We start from the raw sequence: 8060 nt of genomic DNA, 5'->3' as shown, positions 1-8060 counted from the left end.
GAAGCTGTCAAAATGGTAGTTGAGGTCATAGGTGTAGGAGCTCCTTTACTGTCTAGCATGCCAACATCCTCTAAAATATCCATAATATACTTGTGCTGGGACAAAAAAAGACCAGCAGTAGAAGAGATAACCTCAACACCCAAAAATAATGGAGTTGTCCAAGGTCTTTCAAGGAGAAATGAGTGGAAAGACCATCGATTATATGACGAACCCAACGAATCTGATTTCCAGTGATGATTATATCATCCACATAGATAAGAACATAAACAGTGAATCCAAAATTATGCAAAATAAATAAAAAAGAACCAGATTGGGACTTGACAAACCCAACAGTTAGCAAATAACTTTTGAGCTCATTGTACCAAGCTCGGGGGGCTTGTTTCAAGCCATAGATTGCTTTATTCAACTTACAGACATGTGTGGAGAGACTTTGATCTTCAAATCCCGGTGGCTGCCTGATATAAACTTCTTCCTCAAGGCTTCCTTGTAAGAATGCATTATTGACATCAATCTGATGGATTGGCCAGTTGTATTGCGTCGTAATGGTAAGCACCAACTGAATAGTAACTGGTTTGACTACCGGGATGAATGTGGAATGGAAGTCTAAGCCTGGACGCTGGGTAAATCCCTTTGCAACAAGACGAGCTTTATACCTGTCAATGGAACCATCAGATTTATGCTTTATACGAAACAACCACTTGCACTCAACCACATTCATCGAAGGAGTAACTGGAACCAAATCCCATGTCCGATTCCTAACAAGTCCATCAAATTCAGCATGCATCGCTTCTCTCCAGTGAGGGTGAGGACATGCTTGTTTGTATGTATGAGGAACAAAGGACGAGGAGAGTTGAACATTGACACTAAACTGCTTGGGTTTGAGGCTATTTGTTTTGGAGCGTGTGACCATGGGATGACTTGAAGTTGTCACCACGGGTGAAAGATCAGATGGAGCCAAAGAAAGTGTAGGTTGGGAAGAGTTATTGGCAGATGACTGAGAAGGTATGTTGGTGGGATGTATAGGGGAAGGGAGTGGTAACACTGAGGTACTTAGTTGTTGGTGATTTTTGTGTTGGTAGGTGATTAATGGTCTGGGTGACGGCGGGGGCTGAGTATAATCCGGTGGTGGTGTGATGGTGTGTGGCAATGGAGGAGAGGGTAAAGTCTGAGAATTACCTGATGCAATGGAGACACCTTCTGATCTGGCAGGCATTGTGTTGGGCAGTGGAGAGTACACGGGCAGAGCATCTGGGAGGGTATGACAAGAATCGAAACGTGATGGTTTATTAGTCACAGGTAGAACATTAGAACAAATCTCCCAAGAATCAGTGCTCTGTTGATTTTTTAGATTCAAAAAAATATTATGAAAAGGATAGGTGTCTTCCAAAAATTGAACATCCTTAGATAAGTACAATTCATTTTTGACGGGATCAAAACATTGGTGACAGTAATGTTTATTAGAAAATCCTAAATATACACAAGGAGTCGATTTTGGCTCTAACTTATTTTTGGTATATGGTTTAAGCCATGGGTAACATAAACAACCAAAAACTCTAAGTGATTCATACTTTGGAGCCTCATGAAATAAAATTTCATAAGGGCATTTATTTTGTAAATTTGGAGTGGTTAGACGGTTTATAAGGTAGACTGCTTGGTGACAGGCAAAACTCCAAAAAGATGAGGGCAAGGATGCTTGATGCAGTAAGGTTTTGGCAGTCTCACCTACATGCCTGTGTCTACGTTCAACCGATGCCACTCTTTGAGGCGTGTAGGTAGTGTCACTAAGTGTTCAATACCTTGAATTTTGAGATATGAGGATAAACCTTGGAACTCACAATCACCATCAGTATAGAGAGACATAATTTTGGTTTGAAACCGACGCTCAAGTAAGGGATGTAAAGCTTGAAAGACATCAAGGACTTCCTTTTTTGATTTTATAGTGAACAGCCACATGTATTTCGAGTACTGGTCAACAAATAAGGCATAATATCTCTTCTTATCAATTGACAAAACAGGAGATGGCCCCATAAATCAGTATAAATTATTTACAATGGCCGTTGACTTTGTAATGAAAAGGTAACCTGTACATTTTATTAGAATAACACGAATTACAAATGGAAGCGGTTCTAGAATGTGAAACTGGAAGAGAAAACTGATGTAAAATCATGTTTAAAGTGCGATGATTAGGATGGCCTAAACGCCGATGCCACAGGTGTAGAGGAACGACAACATTGCATTGAGGGGTATGATGTGCACTGCCCGATGGCCACTCATATAGCCCATCTCGATTCTGCTCGCGAAACAGAGGCGCCCCCGTACTCAGATCCTTCACACAATAAGAAAAAGGAAAGAATTCAATGGACGTATGGTTATCGCGACAAAATTTTGAAACAGAAAGAAGATTATTTTTTATGGAATGAGAAATTAAAGTATTGAGAAGCTTAAATTGCTGATTCGATGCACTTAAGTTAGTGTTACCGGTATGAGAAATTGGAATGGTGTTACCGTCCCCCATTGTTATCTCCTCTGGACCATGGTAGGTGTGCACATCAGTGAGGTTTTGTGCATTAGAGGCCATATGATGAGTGGCACCTTTATCAACAATCCAAGGAGCCTGTTGAGTTGGAGATCGAGCAGCATAGTTTGCCCGGGCTTGTATGTGATCGTGATCTGCAAACCTTAGCAGAATGACCAGGATGGTCGCACAACTGGCACTTTAGAGTGTGGTCATAACGCTGTTGTTGGTTATTGTTGCCAGCACGCGATGGTTGGGCACACCTTGACTGGTTGGTGTTGGGGGAATTTACATTTGAACGCCTATTAGAGGTGTTTCCTTGGCGAGGATGTATGTTTGTTTGCTGTGCAATAGCAGCAGTAATGGGTGTTGAGAGTGGCTTCTTTGCTTCTTCATGCTTGATGAAAAGCTCATGGTCAAGTAACTTCTCATAAAGTTTAGGATAAGAGATAGCAGAATCTCTTGCACGGATAGCAGCTGATATTTCACGAAATTTAGGTCCAAGTCCAGTGAGGATTTTGACAATCAGTTCCTCATTGGACACAGGAGCTCCAGCAGTGGCAAGTTCATCACAGAGAGATCGAACCTAGTGCAGATAATCAGCGACAGGAAGGGTTTCTTTTGCGAGGCGAGCCAGACGATCGCGCAAACTAAATATCCTTGTTTGCGATTTGTTGGCATACGCAGTGTGCAAAGCATCCCAAGCAGCCTGGGAAGTGGATGCAGCGACAACCGTAGCAGCAAGATTTGGGTCAACTGAGGCCAAGATGGCGTTTTGAATTAGTTGATCTTGGCGATACCATGAAGCAAATGCAGGATTTTTGATGTCCTGATTATTTTGAGCCACTGTACGAGCAGGGCTGGGCGAGAACCGTCGAGATGGCCAAAAAGGTTGTGACCACGCATAAGCATGGACACTTGTGCTTTCCAAAGGGAAAAATTGTGGCAGCCAGTTAATTTGATTAGTAACTGGGTGACAGGATTAAACTGAACAATTGTTGTATTGGCATCGGAGTTGGTTACAGTGATGTTTGGGGCCATTTTTATGGGAAGGGTGGGAGGGTTTCTCGATAGAAATTTACTCGTGAGAGTTAATTGGCTCTTGATACCATATAAAGTATAAAGCTGCCAGTAGAATGAAAGGAACGATGTATTTTATTGATTGTAACTAAGTATATATAGATTCTGTACAACTTCTACAGCAAAGAGATAAACTAAGAAAAAGGTAAGACTTATCTATAACCTATATACAAGGAAGAAGTTACAACAGAGTCCTAAAGAGAAGACACTACTAAATCTGATCCGTTATTATTTATCAGTTTAGTGTGTCTACAAGTGATAATGGTCAAATGGGTGAATTTGCTGATCTCCACAATTAACTCTGCAAGAATGTTGAAAAAAAATGAAAGCATTATTAAGTGTTTGAGAAAGTAAATGAAAGGGTAGTTTCTTATCCTGTTGTTCTTCGAATTCTCTTAATAACTGATTTTCTCATAAGTTATGTTTATGGGTAACAAGAAACGCGTGGTTATAATATATTTTTCCTTGTGCGCATGGCGTATTGCTAAGACCAAGCATGTGGAAGTGATTTTCCGTAGACAACCACACAGTCACGAGAATTTCTGCCATAGTTTTATTAGTTCCTTTAATTTGCAAGAATGTCTTGATTTGTTTTCCTTGAGATTTTGAGTTGTTGCAACGTTTAGTTGTATAGTAGATCACCATCAATCTGAATCTACTACTCAAATTGGTTGTCCCTCTTTTTAACTCTTGGTAAATGTAGCATCGTATTTCATTTTCTTAATTTCTTTTTATCCCTCTTTGCCTTTTTTTTGTTACTCAGGAGAGATTTATGTATTAGAATGAGTGTTGGTTAACCTGGATGTATGTGGTTAGTTCATTTTGATTTTATCTTAGTCTTGATTTCTTAAAGCTGCAGTTCAGATTAACTACTCAACAATAACTATCAGGACCAGTGATTTGATCTTTCGGAAAGAGTATCTCTTCCTCCACGAGGTAGTGATAAGATTTGATAAGATATGTTGTTGTTTGAACTCTGTTGATTTGTATAATCTCTTCCTCATTCTACTACTCAACTATCACTAAGACTTCAGAGTCTAAGTATTGTTGATGTTTATTACCTACTTTACTGTTCTCCAAGTGATTTTGTTCCAAAATTAAGTACACTATGTCAATTACCTGTTTTCCAGATCAAGATGGATAAAAATGGTATTGGGAAGTGTAACACCCCGTAGCTAGAAAAAACTAGAAAGGAATTAAAAAGAGGAAATAGTCATTTTTGGAAAGAATATAAAAATCTGGAAATTTGTAAGTGTGTTAAAGTTAAGTTTTTGTCAACTTCAAACGACCATAACTTCTAGCTCAGGATGAGTTAGGTGTGTTTCCAGACATCGTAGGAAAGATCTTGGAATAATCTTTCCAACGCTACCGAGTTTGCACAATTTTGAGTTTGTATGAGTGAGTTATGACCACTGGAAGTTGGGCTGTTCAAATAAGGAAATGTCCAACCCGGATTTTTAAAGGGTGTTTTGGTCTTTTCCATACCCTATTATTTTAATTCATTTTAGTAGATTAATTAAGGGTCAAAACTGAATTGGTCCAGTTTGTGCAAATTAGAAAAAGAGTTGGGGTTTTGAGAGAAGAGAAAAGAAGAGGAGAAAAGAGGAGAAAGAGCAAGAACCGTCAAGATCTTCAAGAATCGCTTGTGGATTTCGTCAAGGGGTGATCCCTACGAGGTATGTGAGTTCACAAAGCATTGGGTTCGTTCACCCTTGCGCCAAACATGTTTTATTTCTTGAATTTGGGATGAGATTGAGGAGTTTTTGAGAGTTTAAGATCTATTATTAGAGTTGTTTTGAGTTAGATTCTTGTGTATATGCTGTGGGTAGCTGAATCTAAAGAGATATGGAGAAAAAGAATCGAATCTAGGCGAATTGGGGCTGAAAAACGAAGAAGAAAATTAGTTGGGCAAATCTGGACACTGGCTCCGCGTTGTGGACCTGCTCCCCAGATTTGGAAAAAATCATTTCGCGTCACGGACCGTTCTGCCTCAAAAAGTATTTTCGCGACCAAAATTTAAATACATCTCTGTGTCGCGGACTAGCTTTCAGACAGTGAGTTCTTGATATTTTCTCATGTTTAGCTATCTAAAAACATTCCTAAACATTATGAGATCTTTCATATCACAAATCTCAATCCTTGAATCAATTCAAGGAAAGTTAAAAGTCAAGTCAAAGAAGTTAAGAGTCAAGTCAAGAGAAGTTAAGAGCCAAGTCAAGAAAAGTTCTTAGAGTCTTCCAAAAGTCTTTTACAAATGATTTAACTTTGTTTTAAGACTTGAATTTTGAGTTCAGTAAAGAGTAAAGTTGAAGTTTATTTCTTCAAAAGTATATGGGGACTATGTATTTCCAAAGAGTTTAAAATGTTTTCACATTTAAACAAGTAAGGAAGCTTTGATTTCCAAAGAGCCTTTGAGCTAGTTTTCAGAAAAGAGTAAATGCTTTCACAATTAAGCAAGAAGGGAAACTGAGATTTCCAATATAGCCTTTGAGCTAAGTTTTGAACAATTATCTCAAACCACAGAAAGAAGTTATGTTTTTAAAACATAAAGAGCTAGTATATTTTGGGAGTAGTATTGAACACCGATATAGGGGAGAGTTCAGAGAACTACGAGTCGCCATAAATCATGTAGCCATCATGGGTAGAAAATAGTCTTACTTTTTAGATGATTCCTTAGTTCTTTTTAGCATAGACTAGTGGATCCACTTAGTAGTTCAGGTTCTATACCCTCGGCAAGGTATATGACGGCCCTGGTAGCGTGAGGCAAAACGCTGTATCATCACAATAGCTCTTACGTGATGGTTGTCGATTAGAGAAACTCCCACAGAAGAAATTGTATTTGTATATACACAGTTATTTATATTTCTACGTACATTTCAGAGCTATATGTATCTTTGCATACACACAGAGTTGACATCATGTTGTAAATAACTTCTCTTTATATTGCATTTGTTTTTAAGCTGCTTTATATTGAAATGAGTTCAGTTATGTTTAGTTGAGTTGAGACATGTAAGTTCTTCTGTTCCTTTCAAGCTTATGTCTTATTTTAGAATTTCCCTCATATACTCGTACATTTAATGTTCTGATGCCATTTGGCCTGCATCTTACTACGATGCAGACGCAGGTAACCAAGATCAACATCCAGCGCCTCGTTGATCAGGTTGAGCACTCAGAGTCAGTTGGTGAGCCTCCTTGCTTTTCGGAGGGATCTTTTATCCTTTGCTTTCTAGTTTTCAGTTGTTAGAATGATCGGGGGTCCTGTCCCGACATCCCTCTTTGTTTTAGAGGCTTCGTAGACAATTAGTAGTTCAGTTGTCTTTACATTATCATTTCATATGTTAAGACTTGGGTTGCCATTTTGGCCAAGTTGAATGTTTGACTTTTTAAGCATTCTCAGTATTTTATTATTCAAGTGAGTATAGTGCTTTTGATCATTATAAATATGTATAGAGTCTTCCGCTGAGTAAGTAAGCCAGGCCAAGGGTTCGCTTAGGGCCAATAATGGTTCTCGAGTGCCAGTCCCGCCTAGGGTGTAGGCTCGGGGCGTGACAAACTTCGTATCAAAGCAAAGAGTTCAGGAGTCCTAGGGAGTCTATGAAGCCGTGTATGTAGAGTCCTAGTTATCGATGTAAAATGCCCATATCTATAATTAGGAGGCTGCTACACTTAGGAAAATTATCTCACTTCTTTCACACTCATTTCGTGCGTTAGAGTTTGATCTCTAAAAAGTTTCCTTCTAATTCGTGCTTGCACGTGTTTTCAGATAATCATGCCTCCACAAAAAGTTTTCATAGGTCGTCCTATTAGGAGGAGAGTTGAGGAGCAGGGGTTACCTAATGCACCTGAAGTGCAACCCCAAGAAGAGGTTACCAATATTGAGTTTTGTGAGGCTATCCGGATGTTGAGCCTAATTGTGACCAACCAAGCTGGGCAACAAAGAAGGGCTCGACAAGAAGAGGCTGACACTTCGAGGATCCACGAATTCTTGAGGATGAACCCTCAAAGTTTCACTGGTTCAAGTACTACTGATGATCTAGAGAACTTTATCGAGGAGCTGCAAAAGGTATTTGATGTCATGCACGTTGCTGATACTGAGAGGGTGGAACTAGCTGCATACCAAGTGAAATGTGTCGCTAGGATTTGGTTCGATCAGTGGAAGAAGAACCGAGCTGATGATGCACCACCTGCGAGTTAGGCTTGTTTTGATAAGGCCTTTTTGGGGCATTTCTTCCCCCAAGAACTGAAAGAGGCTAAGGTACGAGAGTTCTCACACTTAAGCGTGATTGTTTGAGCGTTCATACGTATGGATTGAAGTTCACCCAATTATCCCGTTATGCTTCGGAGATGGTGGCGGATATGAGGAGTATAATGAACTTGTTTGTCGCTGGGTTGTCTCGTATGTCGAGTAAGGAAGGTAGGGCTGCAATGCTAATATGTGACATGGATATATCAAGGTTGATGGTCT

This window comes from Solanum stenotomum, chromosome 1 (assembly GCF_019186545.1).
Source record: "Solanum stenotomum isolate F172 chromosome 1, ASM1918654v1, whole genome shotgun sequence".
Taxonomy (NCBI): Eukaryota; Viridiplantae; Streptophyta; class Magnoliopsida; order Solanales; family Solanaceae; genus Solanum; species Solanum stenotomum.
The sequence above is the reverse complement of the archived record's forward strand: the minus strand, read 5'-3'. Positions refer to the sequence as shown.